The sequence below is a fragment of the Neofelis nebulosa genome, chromosome 1, assembly GCF_028018385.1.
Source record: "Neofelis nebulosa isolate mNeoNeb1 chromosome 1, mNeoNeb1.pri, whole genome shotgun sequence".
Classification (NCBI taxonomy): Eukaryota; Metazoa; Chordata; class Mammalia; order Carnivora; family Felidae; genus Neofelis; species Neofelis nebulosa.
In genome coordinates, this window is record NC_080782.1 from 151852417 (window position 1) to 151873994 (window position 21578).

The 21578-nt window shown below is 39.5% G+C and overlaps 1 long non-coding RNA gene across 1 annotated transcript; it reads left to right on the forward strand.

Moving 5' to 3' along the window:
* The first annotated feature begins 13793 nt into the window (after positions 1-13793).
* On the forward strand, positions 13794-14240 carry LOC131517780 (uncharacterized). Its single transcript, XR_009264832.1, has 2 exons — positions 13794-13918; positions 14028-14240. It is a non-coding gene; the product is annotated as an uncharacterized LOC131517780 (long non-coding RNA).
* Positions 14241-21578: the final 7338 nt, after the last annotated feature.

A 21578-nucleotide genomic window follows, 5' to 3' on the forward strand; every position in this document is an offset into this window, starting at 1 on the left:
AGTTCCAACGAGTTCCCCTCCTGGTAAGACCCAACTTAAAATTCCCCCTTTCATACTCTAAAAGTATACAAATATTACCCACCTCCCAGATTTTCCCCTTCCGAAGTGCCACAAAGACTCTGTCAAAGTTGTAGTTTCCTTTATTGCAGTAGGTCTAATAAACTTAGCTTTGTTAGATTAACAGAATTTTCTCCTGGTCTTTCCGAGAATTGACAGTTGTCATACTGATTTTTATATCCTATTAGACAAAGATAGGCTCTTAAGCTCTATTCTCTCGGTATATGTCAGGAAGTGCCAAAAAATAATTGCTGCGTTTACCAGACAGTCAGAGAAACCTACTGAACTGAAACATTGCCTTCTATTTTTACCAATAGCTATAGTGCAAAAATAAAAGCGCATGCTTTTGAGACTACAAATATTTTGTTTCATTGCTTTTTAATTAATGTGGACACTATCTAACATGGAAAAATGAAACAGAGAATCATATCAGCCCAGAGAGAAGAAATAAAAATTGCTAGGTTTTAGGAAGATACAGTTGAAAAAGAAAAAGAGAGACCATGTAGAAGGACTTTGAACTAAACCATTCATGATGTGATAAGTAATCTGTTCCTAAGAGGGGCATAAAGATATCTGAAGGCATGGGAATGCATTTATTCGTTCAATAAATATGTTTTAACAGCTACTACAGGCTGAATACAATTTTTGAAATTGTATGGTGGTGTAAGGCGGTGAATAAAACAAACATGTTCCCTAACTACGTGGGACTTGTGTTTTAGTGGTGAAAAGGCAATCTTTAAAAAGGAAATATACACATATATATAGAATTACAATTTTTGGTAAGTACTAGGAAGTAAAAGAGACTCAAAATAGACTCAAAGGGTACAGGGAAATTAAGTAAACTTTGTGGAAGGCACGGCATAAGATGAAGTTGGGATGTAGATTTTTTTGCTTTCTACTTTGACTAGAAGGATTAGGGCTAAATTTCCTAGCAGTTGGAAATGTGTAAGTCTCCCAAAAACTGAGAACGGAAATGAAAGCAAAAGCAGATTTTTCAATTGTCTTACATAATGGGAAGTAACAGATAACAGGAATGAGATCTATTTTATCAGTCTTGAATCCAATGATGCACTAGGTTTGGAGAGAAAGGATTGAGAGTGTGTAAAACTGCCACCACTAGAAATTCTATTCTCATGTACCATTTTCAAACACTTAGGCACAGTTATTGCGAAAGAAGTTGGAATTAGGACCTATTATGAAACCCTAAAGGAAACCAAGTTTACTGGTATAACAATCTAACTTACTGATTTAATTACACATTATCAGTAAATGCATTTCACATTGCTTATCTAAAATGTCCAGGACATAACTTGTTCTGTATTAATGAATTTAGATATCTTACTTCCAAAAGAATGCACAAATAGGATAAAAAGCATTTTAGCATGAAATGACACACAAATACAGACACACATTCACCCACTCACAATTTAATGCTTTTAAAAGCGTTTAAATTTTTAAAAATTGGACCTTATATGCATGATAAATGACAGGTGCTTTATAAGACTTTCAGTAAATCCCACAATTCAATAATGCCACTTACAAAGGAGGAAATTACAGCTGAAAAATGAAATAAATTCCTAAAGGTCAACAGCTAAGTAATTGGGTAAATGAATTTTGATGTCAGGCCTATTTGGATACAAGAGCGCATGCTTTTCTTTTCTTGGCTACTTGTTCTCATGGAGTAATGCTGAACTTAACATTTGTCAAAAATTCCTAGGTATGATCCACCAGGATATAAAAGTGGGAGAAAGTAAGACCCAATCTATGATACCTTTAGGCAGACAAACAGCCTCCCACAACATACAGAGTTTTCACTGCCACATCAGCAAAACTCAAAAAGTTTGAGAACACAACTTTGATTTGCAAATTGTTGATAGAAGTGTGAATTTGTGAAATTCCTAAGGAGGTAAAGTTGGCAGAATCTATTAAAATGACAAATACAGAAACCTTGGAACCAAGGATTGTAAATTTGAGCTTGTCATGTCCCTTGCCTTCTGGGAAACGAATCCTTTTCTGATCCTCTGTCCTGCTCTTTCTTACAAGCTTGTTCAGTATTTTCACCAGCTTCTCAGTAACTGGATTGGTTCTCTTCTGAATGCACTTGTCACCTAGAACCATATTCCTAGTAATCTTGACCTTGATTATTTCCTAGAATCTCTGGCCACCCTGCCCAATTCACTTTATAAGACTCCTTAGAGACACTTGCCCGAAAAAAGTGTGAACCCATAATAACCTTTTCATGATATGCAGTGGCTGTGGGTTACTGCTCCCCAGTAGCCAGATTTATAAACCTCCCTCCATCTCTGTTCCCTTTGTGCAGCGCGATGGACAGATTGGAACATACTCTGCAACTGGGTTTGCTCAGTAAAAATACTGACCCTACTGCACCTCATCAGGCACGACACTAACTCACTGAAGTCAAAGAAAGGAATATTTTTGAAATATTTTCTATAAGGTTAAGTCTTCTGCTAGCAAACTTCTACATATATTGTCTGATTCAATCTCCATTGCAGACCTGTAGTGTAGCTATTATTATCTTCATTTTTTAAGGTCATATGTTAAAGACTGAGCTGGGATTAGAGCCATGATCTTCACTTTCAATCCAGTGCCATTTTTTAATTAAATCTCATGGACTCTAAACCACCTCCCTTTTAATCAGAAAGGGATATTCAATCAAAAGTCAAGTTTCCATTTCAGCAGCTTTAATGAATATAGAAGATGTTTTCTCTATACAACTTCATGACTCCTCAGATACTATATAAATTCATTATCCAATGGCTTTTAATATCTTTTGTATATTCCTTTGTGTTGTGTTACATTGGCCTTTTGTTTTTGTTTTTTGTTTTCCACCACATCAAATCTAGGTCTAAGTCAAAACATGATTAATTTCTTCATTTATTAAATATTCTAGAGTATTTTTCTTTGCAAATCAGTTATACGCTATGCCTTTTCTAGGTCTGAAACACAGCCAATCTCTGTGCAAAATCTCCTATTTTGGCAGTAGGTGACTTACGAAGCCCTACAAATGGAACTTGCCACCTGTTTGATAGCTAAGGATTTCAGACTTGATTTGTCAAAAAGATATTTAATCTGTATTGATAAGTATAGGTTTATATAGCCATTTTTTACTTTTATGAGTTTAGAGGATATCTCTGTACATGACTTTGCTCTTCATCTTGGTTTTTTGAATTTAGATTGCTTCTGGCTTTTAACACAAGTCCAGTTGGTGTGGTCTACTCCATCTAGTCTATCTACCTTGTTTGAGACACTTCTATTTGAACTGCTCCATTTCCACTTTAGATTTTCTCATTAGTGTTAAAGTTACCTTGCAGATAACTGAACTTCTTTTATTTTATTCTTCAGTCTTTCATTCAATAGAAATGTGGGCAGAGGTGGGAGGGAGGGGAGGGTGGGTGATGGGTATTGAGGAGGGCACCTTTTGGGATGAGCACTGGGTGTTGTATGGAAACCAATTTGACAATAAATTTCATATATTAAAAAAAAAATTAAAAAAAAAGAAATGTGGGCAGAAATGTTCCATTCACAGTGTTAGGGGATTTAGCTTCATCTTATGTATTCCTTTTTACAATGAGATGTTTTAAATATTTTATTCCCATTTTAGATATGCAAACACTAAAGCTTAACCTATTGATGGCATTTTCATGGAATACATGTTGTTGCAAACTTCCTGGACTTTATTCCAATGTTGTATCTTCTGTATTGGACACACAGTGACATGATGTGCTATCAGAAGGCAGAGGATAAATGCCACATTACCTGGGTCACCAATTTAAAATAAAAATTTTTAAACATTTATTCATTTTTGAGAGACAGAGTGTGAGTGGTGGAGGGGCAGAGAGAGAAATATATATTTTATATATATATATATATATATGTATATATATATATATATATATATATATATATATATATATATATTTTGCTATAGGGTGTATGTACCAGATAAGAACTTAGGTCAGCCATATTAAAGAGAAATCTGAAATATCAGTGGCTTGTATGAGGTAGAGGTGTTATTTATCAGGTAATGAGAAGTCAAGAGTGAGTTAGGGAGTCCAGTGTTGGCACAGGCTGTCGGGAAGCACCTTCTGCCATGGTGCTCAGCCAGCCCACATGGGTCACAAGATGGTTCCTACTCTGTATCATCATTGAATCTATATTCCAGAAATAAAGGAGCGTGGAAAAGATGAAAGGATAACAGACAAGCCAGCCAAGTTTGTCCCATTTTAAATGTCTCATTGGAAGCACCCAACAAAATTTTCTTTCAAATTCGTTGGTCAGAACTGTTTCACATGGGAAATGTTAGCTACAAGGAAGGTTGGGAAAAGTAAGGTTTTTTAGCTGGACAATCGCCACACCCAATAAAATTGGTATTGTGTTAGTAAGGAAGTAAATTAGAAATAGGTATTGAGTAGGCAACAGTTGCCCACCCAAATAATTGAATGTGATGGCTAGAGAAGTTTCCATTATACCTTGGAGACATGTCTGCTGGTCACCACAGAAAGCCCACCCGAAGAATTGGGCCTCCTAGAAATGAAATGAGTTTTAGTTTCAAGTTTTGGGAAGGATTGATTTACAATATATGCCATCTGGGTGGCCCTTCGCCTTGCAAAATCTATTGACTGCTACTTGAACTCGCAAGCAAATGATTGATTTAACCGCCTATAAATTAAGCTTAGACTACTTATGTCTGAAATCACTAGAGATGTTCAAGGTACGAATTCTCCATTTTCTGCTGACCTTGTGAGTGTTCTGTGTCTGCTTCTTCTTGGAGCATTTATACTAAAATTGTTCTCTTAATTTGTGAGAATTTGAATGAAAGAATTCAACTGTTGAGTGGCTTTACCTGGACCATGAAAACACCAAATGCATTTTAGTTAGGAGAACTCTGCTGTGGACAAATGGACTCAGAAGAGCCCAAACTGGCTCAGTTATGGTGCTCTGAGGTCGGGGCAGCAGTGCCTCAGAAACTATTTTTGTTTCCCTTAGAAAATTAAAATCTCCAAACCAAGAGTTCCCAGGTGTTTTTGAATATTCTTATTATTTAATTGCATTGTGGTTGGTGAACCCAGGCCCTGCTGATGATAGAGAGGATAGCATCTTGTTTTCAAAAATCTATTATGTTTATGTCAGAATAGAAGGAATACTTTTCAGTATACAAGTCCCAAGACTTGGATGTTCAACACCAAACTCTGTGATATGCTTAGACCTGGCGACTTTAGGGGAAAACAAATGTCACTTTTCTTTTTTCTTTTCTTTTTAATGTTTATTTATTTTTGAGAATGAGAAAGAGAGAGAGAAACAGAGCATGAGCAGGGGAGGGGCAGAGAGAGAGGGAGGCACAGAATCTGAAGCAGCCTCCAGGCTCTAAGCTGTCAGCACAGAACCCAACGTGGGGCTCGAACCCACCAACCGTGAGAACATAACCTGAGCTGAAGTTGGATGCTTAACCTACTGAGACACTCAGGCACCCCTGAATGTCTCTCTTCATAGTGGAGGTGGGATTTGGTTACATTTCCCAGATGAAGCCCCCCACTAATAACTAATGTTTTCAATTTACCCAAATCCCACCAGAAAACATAGAATTTGAAGGGCACAGGAAATACGTGGAGTCAAAGTAGTTAGACAAAAACCATTATGAGGCTGAAAACTCCATAATTAGCAGCATAATACTTCATGTCTCACAGAAACACAGATAGTTAAAATGGACCAACCACTAACAACTCAAAGGAACAAACAAGGCAAAGATGGCCTCACAATGCCCCCTAGCAAATATCGCAAAATTCTTCTTTGTTGTCATAAATCTGGGATAAGCTATTTTGAAGCCACAGTCCAGACATTTGTTGTTCCTAATCACTATTGAAACAGTTTGAAAATTATGAAGATATACGCTCATGGGCACTTAATACTAAACAAACACAATATTCTTTGATTGTAATCTGCAACTACATACTTATATGACTGCTGTCTTTCTTCCTTTCATCTGTCCTTTCCATTCTTCCTTCCTTTCTTCAGTTTAAAAAAAAATTTTCCTTAGCCTGTAATCTTGAATGTGAAGCACAATAAAAGTAAAAGCAAAGGTAATAAGATTTCAAAGCTGTTTTTCTCTCTTCCAGAAATTCACATGTGTTAACTTGGATCATCATTCAATTCTGCTAAACCAACTCTTTTTATATGGGACTAGCTGAATTTTACAGACTATTCATCTTACACCTTTTAATTAAATGGCCTCTACCCGGTGCCCGGTCCTTAGTCCACTGTCTTACATAATGTATCTGCTTGCATTTTTCCTTCTGATTAAGAATAAGAAATGGTTATAGGGAGTGGAGTAGAAATATGTGAGGATTGCAACAAGGCAAAGCAATTTCATTTTTCACCTGGATGTGTCCTGAGCTTTTCATTCAGGTCAGCTGAGCTTCTAAATGCTGTGAGTGATTGCCAATTCCACTTGGTTTTCCCAGCAAAGCTGAAGGTAATGAGAGGAAGAGATTTTGTGACAACCACAAGGTGGATAGAAGCATAAAACAATAGTGTTCAATTTTGAGAAAGTCAACAGAAATGTTAAAAATTAGCCAACTCTTCGGGGTGTTATGGAAAATTGGAGAGTGGAAATAATAGGTAGATGACATGTGATTAAATATTTAATTAAGCTAAATACATACACGCCTCTTAATTCTGAATATGTTCTGTAGAATCATATTCCACCAAAGTGAAGTAGAGAAACATTTTTAAACAACTCTCTCTTCTGATTATATTTAATTGCTGACTTTATCAGGCTATAACACATCATCCAACATTACTCTCAAATCAAGTCACGTTTCATATCGCTATTCCACTTATCAGACCCAGTTTTGCAGACGGGATGACGCTCAGGGTACGAATTTCCCCTGCTTAGTCACCATATTGACTTATTAACATTTCACCTTCTTGATTAATTTAAATGGCTTTGGAGAGGTTTACCCTTTGGTACTCAGGAACCAACATAATTGCATCATAGGCCACTCCTGTCAATGCTGATGTTCAAGAAGACAGAAATGCGATGATGCTTTTCTGGACAAGGACAACTCTGGAAAATGGGGGAACATCCTGCCTTAGGTTTTGAAGCTCAGTGCTTTTTAGTTAAAGGAAACTCCTGAGTGGAGATCTAGCACCTTGTCCCATCAAGTTTTACTCCAGAAGATATTCACACAAATGTACCAATACTCCTGTTTCCAGAAGAGTATTCAACATCACTGGAGGAATTCAAAATCACTAGAAAGTGTTTAAAGAGAGATGTATGAGTAGAAAAGGTATTTAAAAATGTTTCAAAATTAAGAAGTGCTTTAAACGTTTGCGTATACATTTGTGAGAGCATTAACTCCAGATACAGAAAGTTGCCCCTATGGTCGTGGTGGTGTTTTCTTTCCTACTGGTATGCTTAATTAATCATGTTTATTTCTCCTACTAGACTGTGACTCTTCTAGGACAGGAACTGAGTCATAGGCAAACTGTATTGCAAGTAGTGTACTTGCACAATGTAATTGGTACACGATTACTGATTGAATTGGATGGAATTGAATTAACTTAATACTGGTAAATGTCACTATCCAATCAGTCAGCAAGCACTGGAGGCTTGCACTAAGGAAACAAAACATAGGCTGGCCCTGGGACTAGGTATTCTCTAAAAAGAAGGTTGGTTATATGATTTTGATTAAAGCTAATATTGGATTTTTCTAAGCATAGTAAGGAGTAGTTAACTGATTCTGCATTTCCCCTCAATCCCATAGGAAACTGGGTACCTATTATGCAATCTTCAACATCCTAGTACCTTCCCTTTTCCATAGCATAAAATAAGCTATCCCTACAGAGATCATTTATGAGTGTACTTTGTTTTAAAAGCACATCTGTCTTGCTAATCAGTATTACAGGTGCTGTATTTTAGAGGGCCATTGACCTCTAAACAGTTCCAGAACACTCGACCAGCAACCATTTTCTTCATGCCATAGCATGTGGTGCACTAAAAGAAAAAAAAAATCATAATTGCAAGGTTACAGCATAATCAAACAGGAATGCTAACACAATCAAAATAACTAAATAAAGGCATTTAACGAAAGAATTAAGAATAAATCTTGCGAGGCAGATGAAGTGGTCCGTGTTGTGATTAAGAGGTGAGTTCAAAGCTGAACTCTGAATCATGAGAGAGGATTTAAATTAGGCTCTTTGTCTACTGATGTGGGGTGGGGGGCTCACCCTGTGGCTGCTGCTCTGAGCAACAAGCAGAGAAATAGCTGGAGGGGAAGTGAGTAAATCATGTACCACTGAGGGTGAGAACTAAGGGAAAGAAACTAGAAACAATGCAGAAATGCTTTCAGTGTAACTGGTAAAACCTCAAAAGACAGAGCCACTGGACCAATTTAATGGCATAAAGAAAGAGTTTCCTCTGATAATGCATCACCCAAAAGTAAAGAATGCTGTGGAGTGGAACACAGTTTATCCATAAGCCCTCGGGATCAGAAGCATCAATAGTAATCCTTGGGGTACAGGAAAGTTATGTGATTCTTGTCATCGTGTCTGCCCCTCTTCATTCCTCCAACACACACACACACACACACACACACACACACAGTTTATCTCAGGGCTGGTTTGATATTATGAATTACAATACATCAATGTTTGGATTTTAATCACCTTAGTTAGGATTATTCACCAATTTAATTAATATCTCTCAAAAATTCATCAAAATCCGAATAATATGCAACCCCCTGGGCAGATGTCATACATTCAAATCCTGTAACTCCTTTACCCAATTCCTTGTGATAGAACAAACTTCTTCCTTTTTTTTTTTAAAGTCATTTACAGGAAATCAAGGTGTAAATCAGGATCATTTTCTTTTTCTTTTTCTTTTTTTAAGTGTTATCTTTTTATTTTTGAGGGAGAGAGAGAGAGAGAGAGAGAGAGAACGCGCGCGCGCACGCGCAGGGGCAAGTTGGGGAGGGGCAGAGAGAGAGAGGGACAGAGGATCCAAAGTGGGCTCTGCACTGACAGCAGAAAGCCCAATTCGGGGCTCAAACCCATGAACAGTGAGATCATGACCTGAGCTGAAGTTGAATGCTTAACCAGCTGAGCCACCCAAGTGCCCTGTAGGATCATTTTCCTAAGCCCACGCAGCATATTTTGTCTCACAATCTTGAATGGTATTGATAGCATAAAAAAAAAAAAACCTACATTCATATTAGTAGATTAAAACATTACAACTGGTAGTAGTTTCTTTCTTTTTAAAATTATTTTTATTTTAAAGTAATGAATAAAATGATTTCGTCACATATTTTCTTTTTAAAAAAATTTTTTTAATGTTTTTATTTATTTTTGAGACAGAGAGACATAGCACACTGGCAAAGGGGGAAAGAGGGGGAGACACTGAATCCGAAGCAGGCTCCAGGCTCTGAGCTGCCAGCACAGAGCCCAATGCAGGGCTCGAACCCATGAACTACGAGATCGTGAGCCGAAGTCAAACGCTTAACTGGAGCCATCCAGGCACCCCTCACATCACATATTTTCTAAAAGTTTTTTAATATAAATTACAGTCACCTCCACTTTTTCTATGTTCCAACCTTGTCCCCAAAAGGTTTTAATTCTTCTGGCTGTTTCTTCTTCTATTTATCTCAATATTCTAAAATAATTGACTTGCATTACTATTTCTTCAATCATCAATTTCAGATATTATCACTTTATTTTTGTTATGGCAATTAAGTCCACCCTGCCTCAGTCACACACATAAATAAGCATGTAGACACACACACACACACACACACACACACACACACACACACACACATTCTTCCCTTTCCCTCATTCTCCCAATGTAGTTTAACATTATGTTTTTAGGGGCACCTGGGAGGCTCAGTTGGTTAAGCATCCGACTTCGGCTCAGGTCATGATCTAAACGGTTCATGAGTTCAAGCCCTGCATTAGGCTTCATGCTGACAGTGGGAAGCCTGCTTGGGATTCTCTCTCTCCCTCTCTTTCTGCCCCTCTCCCACTCACTCTCTCTGTCTCTCTCTTATATAAAAAATAAATAAACATTACTTTTTAAACAGGAAGTCAGGGTTTACATTACTTAGTAGGCCTTGATAGTATATACATGATAGATAGCATTTTTTTCTCTTACATTTTGCCTGTGGAATTAATTAATCATTGCTTTTCCTCCCCCTATTTTCCCAGTTTCATTTGGAACATTACTACGTTTTCCAAATATTCCAACAGATCTTTCAAATACCTATTGGTAAATTTTTCAGTTGACTGAACAGAATTCCTTTTTTTATTTGGCCTTGATTGTTTTCTGGAAGACCTTCACTCTCCAGGTGTCAGTCCCCTGCTCTGGCTTCCTTGGGTCTCCTGTGCTGTTCAGATTCTCCCTTAACTAGATTTCATGTCCTTCTCATTTTTCATTTTCTCTCTTGTTTTTCTGATACACACCCCACAGTAGCTTACTAAAAGGAGGATCTAAAGAGAGAAATTTTAAGAACTTGTATACCTGAAAATTAATTTATTTTCACTTCCCATTCTATTGATAATTTCCCTGAGTATAGAATTCTGGATTGAAAATACTTTCCTTCAGAGGTTAAAGGCATTACTTCCCTATTTTATAACATCCCACATTTTTATTAAGAAATCTGATGGCAGGTGAATTCTATTTGGTTATGTTTGATAATAATTGTTTTCCTCACACCAAAAGTTTCTAGGACTTCCTCTTTTTCTTTACTGTTTTTAGATTTTCTTATAGGTTTAAGTATTTTTTAGTTTTATTTTATTCATTTGCTTGATACCCCGTGAGCTTTTCTAATATGATGATGTGTACCTTTCGGTTCTGGAAATTTTCTTGTCGAATTTATTTGGAATTGTTTTCCCTTTTATATATTCTGTTGGCCTTTCTCTAAGCATTCATGGTGAAACTCCCGGGATCATCCTTTTTCTTTTCTCATGTATTCTATTCTTTTCATGTCTTTTTTTCAATTTTCTTGGCAATTCCTCTGGCTTTATTTTTTTAAGAAATTAATATACATACATTAGTTTGTCTGTCTTGTGTCTATTTATTTTAAGCCCTTTTACTGGTGTTTGTTTGTTTCCCTCATTGATATTGCTTCTCCTCTCAGAAGACCTGCACCATGGCACATTTATATTTAGATATAAATATACATTTGGTACTCTTCTCACCTTTGTGTTTGAATGACATCAACGTCAGAGCTGATAGAAGGAGGGAAAAATAAAACACAAATGTGAAGTGCTAAAAAAGAGCAAGTTAGAGCAGTGTACATGTTGCTGAGTTATGAGTGTTTAAACTTCCCTCTTTTATGTAGTTATCACTTCTGCACATTCATAAAAATGGATTTTACTGACAGTTTAAAAGTCAAAACATAGGAACTCATACGTAATTCAAAATACATAGGAGTTTGTTACAGAATTCAGTTGCTGAAATAAGAAAAATAAAAAGAACCTAGCTGTCCCACTAATTCTATGACTAAATCATACTAAAACAAATCAAAACAAAAGCATCTCCCAATGGCGGGGAAGCCTATTTTCCACGATTTTCTTGGGGACTTGAAAACATTTACACCCTTGCCATTTCATTCCAATTCTGAGTCTTTCCCCCCCCCCCCCCCGAACACTAACCAACAAGCAGACACAGAACACTAAAACAAGGAGGATGAGGTATGATACGGGAACATCAAGCTTAGACTGGAAATCGAAGTGATGGCCATATCTTTCTACATGTGTTGGTTTCAAGGTTCATAGCAAAGGGTTGCCCCTGAGGTAAAGCCCAGCCGTTGACTCCACCTGGTACTCAAGGAGCCACCTAGCCATAAATGCAGAGACTCCAAATGCCACACATTTATTTACTGCAGAGTGAGACCCGTGTTGCAAACCCTGTTTGAAGTCAGCCAAACCCTGTTGTGAAATTGCCCCGGCACCAGACGCACAGATCTGAAAACTCTGCCATTTCTGATGGCCGCCGCAGGGACTCCACTCGGAGTGAGGTCTCACACATACTCCTGGTGAAGAGCAGTGAAGGAAGTGGGTTCAGTAATCACTTTTCCAAAGACAGAGGTAGTATTTTAAACTACTCTAAAGTGCATAACCAGATTGAAATTGAGGGGAGGCAAAACAAAACAAACCAATACAAAAAAAAATCCATTACTCTAATAACTCAGAACCAACTAGGCCACTTCCATTGTTCCCTTCTCATTTTGGGATGAATATTCTGTCTCTCATCTCTTGTTCTATTATTTTATACCCCCATCTTTTCTTCTCTCCTTTTTTACACTTTTTTTTAATTTAAGCTTTTCCTCCTCTTGTTTTTTCTTTATGTCTCTCCATCTGCTCCACCTCTCTCTCCTTGATTGATTTCCTTTGTGTTTCATCCCATAGCTGCCATAACATTGATATAAGGGTCCGATATAAGGATCCTGTATCACTCTTTCCCATCTTGTTTGCTCCTGTCACTAAGGTAACAAAAGAGCTGTGAAAACAAAACACAGCATGATCTGAACCTCATAGTGTTTTCTTTTCTGACTTTGCAGAGCAACCTGCTGGAATGTGAAAGAGGTATGTATTCTGGAGTCCCTCACTTGGTGAGGAGAAATCTGGAAGATAAAAAAGGTGGGGCTTTCTTGCAGGTTTCTTGTGCAGAGGCACTCTGATTCCAGCTCCTGCTGGAATAAGAATAAGACATATGGCAGTCCATGGAGGTTTTCCCGGAAAAGACCTATGGTCACATTATAGCATCCCTGGAAGCTGCGGTAGTGCCATCAGGTGGTAGCAGTTTCTGTGCCAGAATATAGGTGTGTCTACATGTGCATTCATGTGCCTGTAACTCTCAGTGCTTGTGTGTATGTGTGTGTTTGTGTGTGTGTGTTTGCATGTGTGTGCATATGCCTGTGTGTGTGTTTTGTATGCAGTTTCCCTAGATGTATATATAATCCCCTAAACCTTGCAATTAATGGTGTCGACTATCTCAATAAAAAATCCCATCACCATTACATCATGAGTGTTTATGCAGGTAAAAGTGCATCAAACAGTACAATTGAAATGTGTTCATTCTATACCCAACAAATGTCCATGTACCAGGAAAATAAATCTCACATAACACAATATCTGTCACAGAGTCAGAGACAATAGGACCTCATTTCCTGGTAGGTCTCATGGCATGACTGGTCACAATATGTCACTCTTGCCATTTTCCTCACACAAAACACTCTTCATCTGAGGCTCTACAATGAGTCCTCCCAAGTCACTCAAGTCACATTGTGTACATTAAGGTGGAGACAGAGAATCTCACCAGTGTGATGGGAGAATCCCCACTCACATTCGTGTCCATCTGCCAGTGGAAAAAGGGGCTTCATGTAGTCTGAAGAACACTTTTGCAAGTAAACAATTTAAGTTAGTTATCGTAAGACAGTATAAATATAAACAGTGCCAAATTATGATTTGAGTTTCCTTTAGAAGCTAAATCTTGTGAATAGTGAAGTACCCAACCGTTACTTTTCTCAAGGTTCCACTTGCAGTACATCACATTAGCCCCATCACAGAACACAAATGAGCAAGCATGGTCACAGGTTCACATCTGGGAACAGGAAACTGAGGAATGGAGCCCTCTCTGAACTCTCTTAGGTTTGTGTAGATTATTATTGTGATGTCAACCCTGGCCATCATGTGTGGTGACTCTGCTTTATGGCATTTCTATTAGTGTCCCTGCTAAATAACAGGATTGGCCCACCAAACCTGGCTGTGGACCCCTTTCAATGCAAACCAAAGCTCAACATCTTCCTAAGTCCATTTTGAATGCATGAGATTTGTTGGGCAGCTAGTGAGTAGGGAGAGTAGGAGGTTGAATATGGGTAAAGTATGATGAATTGTTCTATGGTCTTCTCCTAGCAAGATGCCAATCTTACTCTCTAATTCTCTGCATTTCCCAGGAAATTGCTATAGCAATGAAGCACAAGATGTGCCACCCAGGACAACCATATCCATAAAAAAAGGAGACCTCTTCTGGTTGCACATCAGGGTGCAACCTCTTCCTGTACCAGGGGAAGGTACCATGGAAATTTACTCACTAAGTTGATTAAGAATATTTTTTTTCCATTCATTGTCCTGTACTACCAGAACAGTATAAAATGTCGAGGCAGGTGTTTCAATGATTTCAAGGCTACAAATTTAAATTCCTTAAAATCACAGTACAATAACTATAGAAATTAAGAAGCATTTCTATATCAACACAGGACCCATGTAAAATAGTACACAAGTGTCTAGTACAGCATTAGCTACCTTTTGAACAGAGCTCAATATTGATCTCCCCGTGAAACAGTGTTTCCAGATTTTTTGACAATAGTAGACATGATTGACAAAGATTCGCTTAACATAAGGTTAAGGGAAATGTTGAGGTTGTTTTCAGCTAATGTGTGTCCCTAGGAAAGTCATCTCAGTGACAGAATTGACACTGGATATGTGGATACTGTCAGTACTCTCTCCCTCTAGGTACCCAGCAGCCCAGATGCATGACAGGTGCTCTCCAAACAGGAGAGATCAGGGATTGATTGAGTGGTGCCAGGAAATCAACTATATTTCCTCATATTTGAGAACAGTATAATTGTGGAGGTTGTCAGAAGAATGGAAATGGAGTATATCTGGGGAGGGAGGAGGAAGAGGAACACGAAGTGTGAGTTGCAAGGAGGGACCTAGGCAAAGTCCTGCACAGTCATGGGGACAGTGACCACCTGGAGGATGGGCAGGATGATACAGGCTTCATTCCTGGTCATGGAGAAAACCTGAGATCATACAATTGAGTGTTAGATAGGAGACCAACTCCTCCCCTGAAATTTCAAGGGCTTGAGGTCCGGAGGACTCAGAACTGAAGACCCATCACCCTTTAGCCAGGATCCATCATTCCAAGAGCAGAGGACCACAGGTTCTCACCTTCACTAACTCTTCCCTGCCCTTTTCAACAGCCACCCAAACATCGTTGATGCCTTGTCCAAAGGAAGGCAACTCCAAGGATGGCAAGGATTCAGAAGAAAGGAGCAATGTGGTGCCTATAATTCGTCTCCTCCTCTGTGTTTTGCACAAACTCTCTTCTGCCATCTATAAGCAACTCTTTGGAGCCCTCCCCATTGAATCCTTTTATAATTCCCATACTAATATACCTGGTCTCATACAAGCACTGATGCCTTGCATATGCAGTTTGTATGCAACCTTTCTGCAGAACCCTTCAATCTCTTTCTTAATGTTCCTCCGGATACTTAGTGTCACCATGGTGCTGCAGCATGAGGTCTGGAGAAAATGTCCCAAATGGCCCAGGAGGGAGGGGTCAGGGAGTCAGCAGGGCTGAGCCAAAGTTGTTGGACCTGCCTCAGGAAGTAGGGATCTACCTGGGTGCCATCACTGTGTGTTTCCTGCCTGAATGGATCTTTTCATGCTGAATTCAGCTCTTCCCTCCATCTCTCAAGAAGCACTCCTTTGCTCAACTTATGACTAAAAGCAGGGGAAGCAGGTTTGCACTCACCATAGGAGCAAATGCAAATGTGGTGAGTTTGTCATGAAAAGGGTTAAGAAACCTGGGCACAAATTCTCCATCTCTGCATAGCTTGCATGGCAATTCAGGAAAACCAGCCAAAACCTGGGATGCTGCCAGGGCTTATGACCACAAAGAGGAGACAAGATTAATGCCATAATCCCTGTAGGCACTGAAGGATATCCTGAGCACATTCCCCGAGGAACCTCAATCCAATCTATACAAGGCCGTGAAGTCCTGGGCTATCATTCCACCAGCAGATGCTGAACTTCAAAAGAGTGCTGTGGCTTCCAGTAAGGGACCCTAGGGGGCAAGAATCCAGGAGACATATGCACTGTGCTCTATGAGAAGAGAACCCCAGGAGTTGTTCATCATCTAACTCTGCAGGACCCAGCCCTGTCCTTCCAACCTGCTCAAGTGATCCAAGAGCTTCCTCTGGACATCACTAGTGGGGATGAGACATTGGGCATTTTTTGCTCACCCCCTTCAAACATCCAGGAGTTGAGGGAACATGACAGAGTCCCTGAGGCTCATGTGAGCAGGACAGCTCAACTCGCCTAGCTGTGCATCGCTGGGAGCACTTAGTAGACGCAATCTCAATGGGGAGGGGGCTTGTAGGATCCCTACCTGATTGGGAGATTCCAATGTCCTCAGGTCCTCTGAACCTCAGTAACGCTGTGGGAGATACGAGGTCACCTCAGGGTACCACTTCCAAATACGAGTTTCAGGATCTGTAGATGCTGCCTCATCTGTAGGCAAGTCAATCAGGGAAGTCCATACTGTCTGTTTCCCACACACTCATATCATTGTGTGTAAAGTCACGTCCATGTGAGAGAGGAGCAAATATCACCACCATGTGTCCCACAACACTCACATGTGCCAGGGTCCTTGACAGAGCAAGGCATGTTGACAACTCTCAAAGAGAGTATGAATAGGAAAGCAAAGCAGCAGAAGGACTCAGCAATCAAAAACATAGGACAATCAGGGAAGGGGCCCGAAGACCCTAGGATGTAGCCTTCATTCAGCCCTGGGACAAACATGGAAGGGTCTCTCCCTTCATTCCAGCCATGGGTTCTTCAGGGAAACTTCCACCCCCATATCTCAAAAGGCATGTTCCAAAATAAACCCTAGACCCTTTGTCAGATCTTCCCGAAATAGCATGCCACACCAGCTCATACAGCTCAACCTGATGTTTCCTGCAGCTGCAAAAGAAAATAGCTGGACCATGTCCACGATGCTCCAGATGCCTCAGAAGATGTCAGAACAAGTGAACCAGGAGTGCTCTCAGCCCCCAGCAACAGCTTTGGTGGTGGCCCAGAAGAAGAACCAGATGAAGACAATACCTAAAAGAAATTGGAAAAGAAACAATGCTGGAGGAACTCCTCTCCTGCACCTGACACTTCTGGAACATACAAACAAAAGATGTTTGGGGTTGCAATGAGCAGAGAAGACTGTGATTTCAGGGGACAAGTGGACCCAGCAAGATGGCCACCACACCCTGGTTGGGTTTCCAGTCACCGCTGATGACTGAGACTATGAAGAGGAAGCAGCACTCCAGACCACCAATAGAGCACTGTGGGGTGAGTGTGTGCCCATCTTGACATGTGGGGCTGAGCAGCTTTCCAGGGTTTGTTTCCCCCTGCCTGCTGCAGAGCTGCTCCTGCTCCTGCTCCAGCTCCAGCCCCCAGAGGGAATGCACACAGGAGAGATGCAGGAAACTCCAAGTCTGCCAGGGTCAATGGCCACCCTGGAATCTGCTTCAGGGGCAGGCTGGCTGTATCCTTTGTCTCAAAGGAAGCCAGACTCAACTGGACCCCTCTCCTCCCTGATATATCTGCCTCCAGACATCTCTTCACATTCACTGTCCTCAGCCGCTTACACCCAGAAGGCCCCTGCTGACTTCCACATACAAAGCTAATCCAGCAAGTCTTAGGCAGCACCACACAGGTAGCTTTTGTTGATTCATCACCTATTACTTCTCCCTTGGGCACAGGCACCAGCACCCAGCCAGGATTTGCTGCCACCCAGCTAGATTTCCCTGTGGCACAGCCCCTAGATCGCTCCTTTTGCCTCCATGCAGAAGACTGTGACCAGTGCTGGGCTGAATATTGCCAGCAGCACCACAAAACAGGCCCACTTCAGGCTGGGGGTTTCTGAAACACCAATAGGTTTAGGGAGGACAGGCTGCCCCACATCTGAACTCTGTGGAGCACTCATCACCAGAACATTACCACTTGTAGCCCCAAGTATCACACTGCAATTTGGGACCTGAACATTTAGGAACCCCTGGCCAGAGACTCCAGAGACTCCAACACTTCCACTCTGAATGATGAATTTATGAAGGCTCTGTGTGCACAAGCTGCAAAGGACAAGTCTCCAAGGGCACAGAGTGTGGGGCCTCCACACTTCCATGATTTACCTCCAGTAGCCCCTCCACATTCTCAAGGTGAAAGTCAAAGAAAAGTCCTTCAAACTTTGGACCAGAAAGAAGAGAAGCAACCATTGTGAAACACACCCAGAACCCTCTATTCTCTTTCAGGAAGCCTTCACTCAAACTGTCTTAGGAGAGTTACCACCTTGGGTGTGATAGGAGCATAAGTGGCCTGGGGAAAGGGAATGCCCAGATCTAGTCACACCAGGTTCTATGCTGAGGAAGGGACTCAACTCCAGCTCGCTCTTGAATTCTTTCACCCCATGGGAGGGACAGTTCTGAGAAGCACTGTCACTGTCAAATCCCAAGGACACAGGCTCACTGAAAGACTGAGATCTCATGATAGAACAATATGCTCCCTCCCCTATACATTTCTGCTGCATGAATAGGGTTCCTGTATTAAAATGGGATTTTGATCAAAGAACTGCAATTCTCAGATCTTACTGAAAATGTATCAAAGGAAACCCAAGGCACACAGGGGAGACAAAATAAATAATAGCAAAACACTTTCCAATAAACAAAGGACCCCAAAGGAAATGATAGCTTGGATACCTATCCTAGCAGCGAACTGGGAACATAGTTAAACTCCTAGAATATAAAAACTCAATTAGAGACCAAGTTATTTGAGTTGGTTTTGCTCAACACCTTATGTTCAGCTTTTAATAAAAAAATACAATGCTTATTAAAAGTCAAAGGCAACAGTTTGAAGAGACAGAGCAAGCATCATAATCAGATTCAGATTATGACAGAGAGTAGGGAGTTATTAGGCTATGGATTTAAAATATAATTAAAACCTTAAGGGCTGCAGTGGAAAAGGTATAATTAGCCATGTGAGCAGAGAGATGGAAATTCTCTTGAATGTAAAGGAAATGGTGGGAATAAACAATATATTAGAAACAAAGAATACTTTAGATGAGCTCATGGATAGCTGCGGACAGGAATGAAGGAAGAATCTGTGAGTTGAAGCCATGCCACTGGAATCTTTACAAACTAAAGAAGAAAATAATGACAGAAGAAAATGTAAAGGAACATCCAGGAACTATAGGACTTTGTAAAAATTGTAACATCAGTATAAAGAAAACAGGAAAGGAAGGGTGGGAGGAAGTGAGGAATGTGGAAGGAAGGAAGGAAGGAAGGGGCACAAGATATATTTCAAGCAATTAGTGCTGACAACTTCAACATGTAAGAAACCACAGATCCAGGAATGTCAGAGCAAGAGAAATACCAAGTGATCAATACCTTTGCAAAGCATTTTCAAAGAGCAGTAAATCGAGACAAAAAGAAAAAAAAAAAAGCTTGAATGGAGCCAGAGGAGAAAAGTCCTATCTGTAGATGAACCAGTATGAGTTATTCTGCATTTATCTTCAACAACCATGCAAGCAGGAAGAGAGTGGGATTAAAGTGTACAAAGAAAAAATGAATTAGATGAATTCTGAATCAAATACATTTCTCCTTCAATACTGCTGGAGACATAAAGTCTTTCTAATATAAATAGAAACTGGAATTTCCAACATTAAATGTTCCTTACAAGATATCTTAAAGAGGGTATTCAGAGGGAAGAATAATATATATGTCAGCAACTTGACTCTACACAAAGAAAGGGTTTTAGAGAAGGAAGAAATGAAGGTAAAATTGTCCTTGGGGTCTTATTTTTCTTCTTTTAAAGTAATCTAAAAGATTCATTTCTTAATATAATAATTGTAAAAATAACTTTGATGATGATAGTTCATAAATAATGAAAATATATAACAAATTATATTCAGTGATGGGATAGAGGAATTGAAAGAATTCTCTTTTAAAAGTACTTCTTGCCCTAACCATGAAGGAATAATGTTGTTGAAGAAGGAGGGAGAGAAGGAGGAAGAATAGGAGAAGAAAAAGAAGCAGCAGCAGCAAGAGAAATTTCAAAAGTTTTCCTCTAAATGGAAATGAAAATATACAACTTTCGGAAGTGCGTTGAATGAAGTGAAAGCAGTTTTTAAGAAGAAATTCACTACACTGAAGGCATGTATTAGAAAAAAGACTAATCTGCAACAATAATCTTAGAAAAAGAACAACAACATAAACCCAAAGCAAACAGAAGAAAGAAGTAACAATTGCTGTAGAAGTACAATGAAGTTGAAAATGCTATGTCTTAGAAATGAAATGAGAGCAAACAAAAATCAGTAATAAATAAAAATTTGGTCAGGGAAATGACATATTCCCTGATGAAATTTGTTGGATCTATACCAAAGCTGAACAAACTCGAATCTTTCCCCCTTTCCCATGTGACCTTTAGTTTCTACAACCACATTGCAGGCACAGGTATGTGATAATGCTTAAATAACTTCGAGTAGGACTCCAATATATATACATTAGATCTCACTAAAAGGTAAAACTTTAGTGATTCATAGGGCACCCCACACTCTATAGAAAACTTTGCAGTTCATAGAGCTAATAAGAAACATTGTTAGCATAGATTGCAGCTCATGTATAAGAAGATAAGGAACTCCATTTAAAAATGGACAAATGAGTGTCAAGATTATTCTCCACAGAAGATATTCAGATGACCGTGAAGCACATGAAACGTGTCCAACAACCCTCATCATCAATAACCCAGAAACCAAAATCACCATATATCCTTTCATAGCCACAGTATAGCTACAACCAAAAAGACAGATGGTGACTGTCCATGAAACGATGGAGAAATTGAAAGCCTCTCACATGGCTGGCTGAAATGGAAAATGGTAGTCACACTGGAAAACAATCTTGCAGGTATTCAAATAGCGACATAGGGACTTAACTTTGGACCCAGAAATTGCATTTCTCTAAACAAATGAAAGATATGTCCACACAAAAACTTGTATATGAATGTTCACAACAGCATTATTCACAATAACCCCAAAGTGCTAACAGCAGCAAATGTTCATCAACTGAGGCATGAATAAACTGTCCTGTATCTACACAATGAAATATTACTCAGCAATCAAAGAAGAAATGAAGTGCTGACCTATGTTACAACACAGGCAGACCTTTTCAAAGGTTCAGAATTTTATAAAATATTTTTAATAACAGTCTTTGTGAAAATATAGAGTCTCTCAAAAACTTTTAGAATCAACTTTATCTTATACAGTGCATATTTTTCATTGTAGACTACCAGCAGATTACTTATGCAATGCAGAAACACATGACTTGTTGGTTTTCATGTCAGAATTTTTTTCTTGCCTGCACCAGGATTTGGAGTTCTATGAAGAAAAGATTGTATATTTGCCACTGTCATCCGCACAAACAGTCCGATTTCTGAAGTACTGGAAGGTACCATGAAACAATCATTAATCACTGTAAATTTGATAAATGAGTGAATAACATGATTTAGGTGCTCCTACTCCCGCATGGCACGTTCATGCCATTGATTCCTCAGTCCGATTTTCCCTTGAGGATCAGAAACATGTTGTAGACTTTCTCCCTCTTTCTCCCAGGTGTATATGTGCGTATATAACCCAAAATGTTACAGGCAACATTCTGTGCTTTACAAACGCCTTGAATACC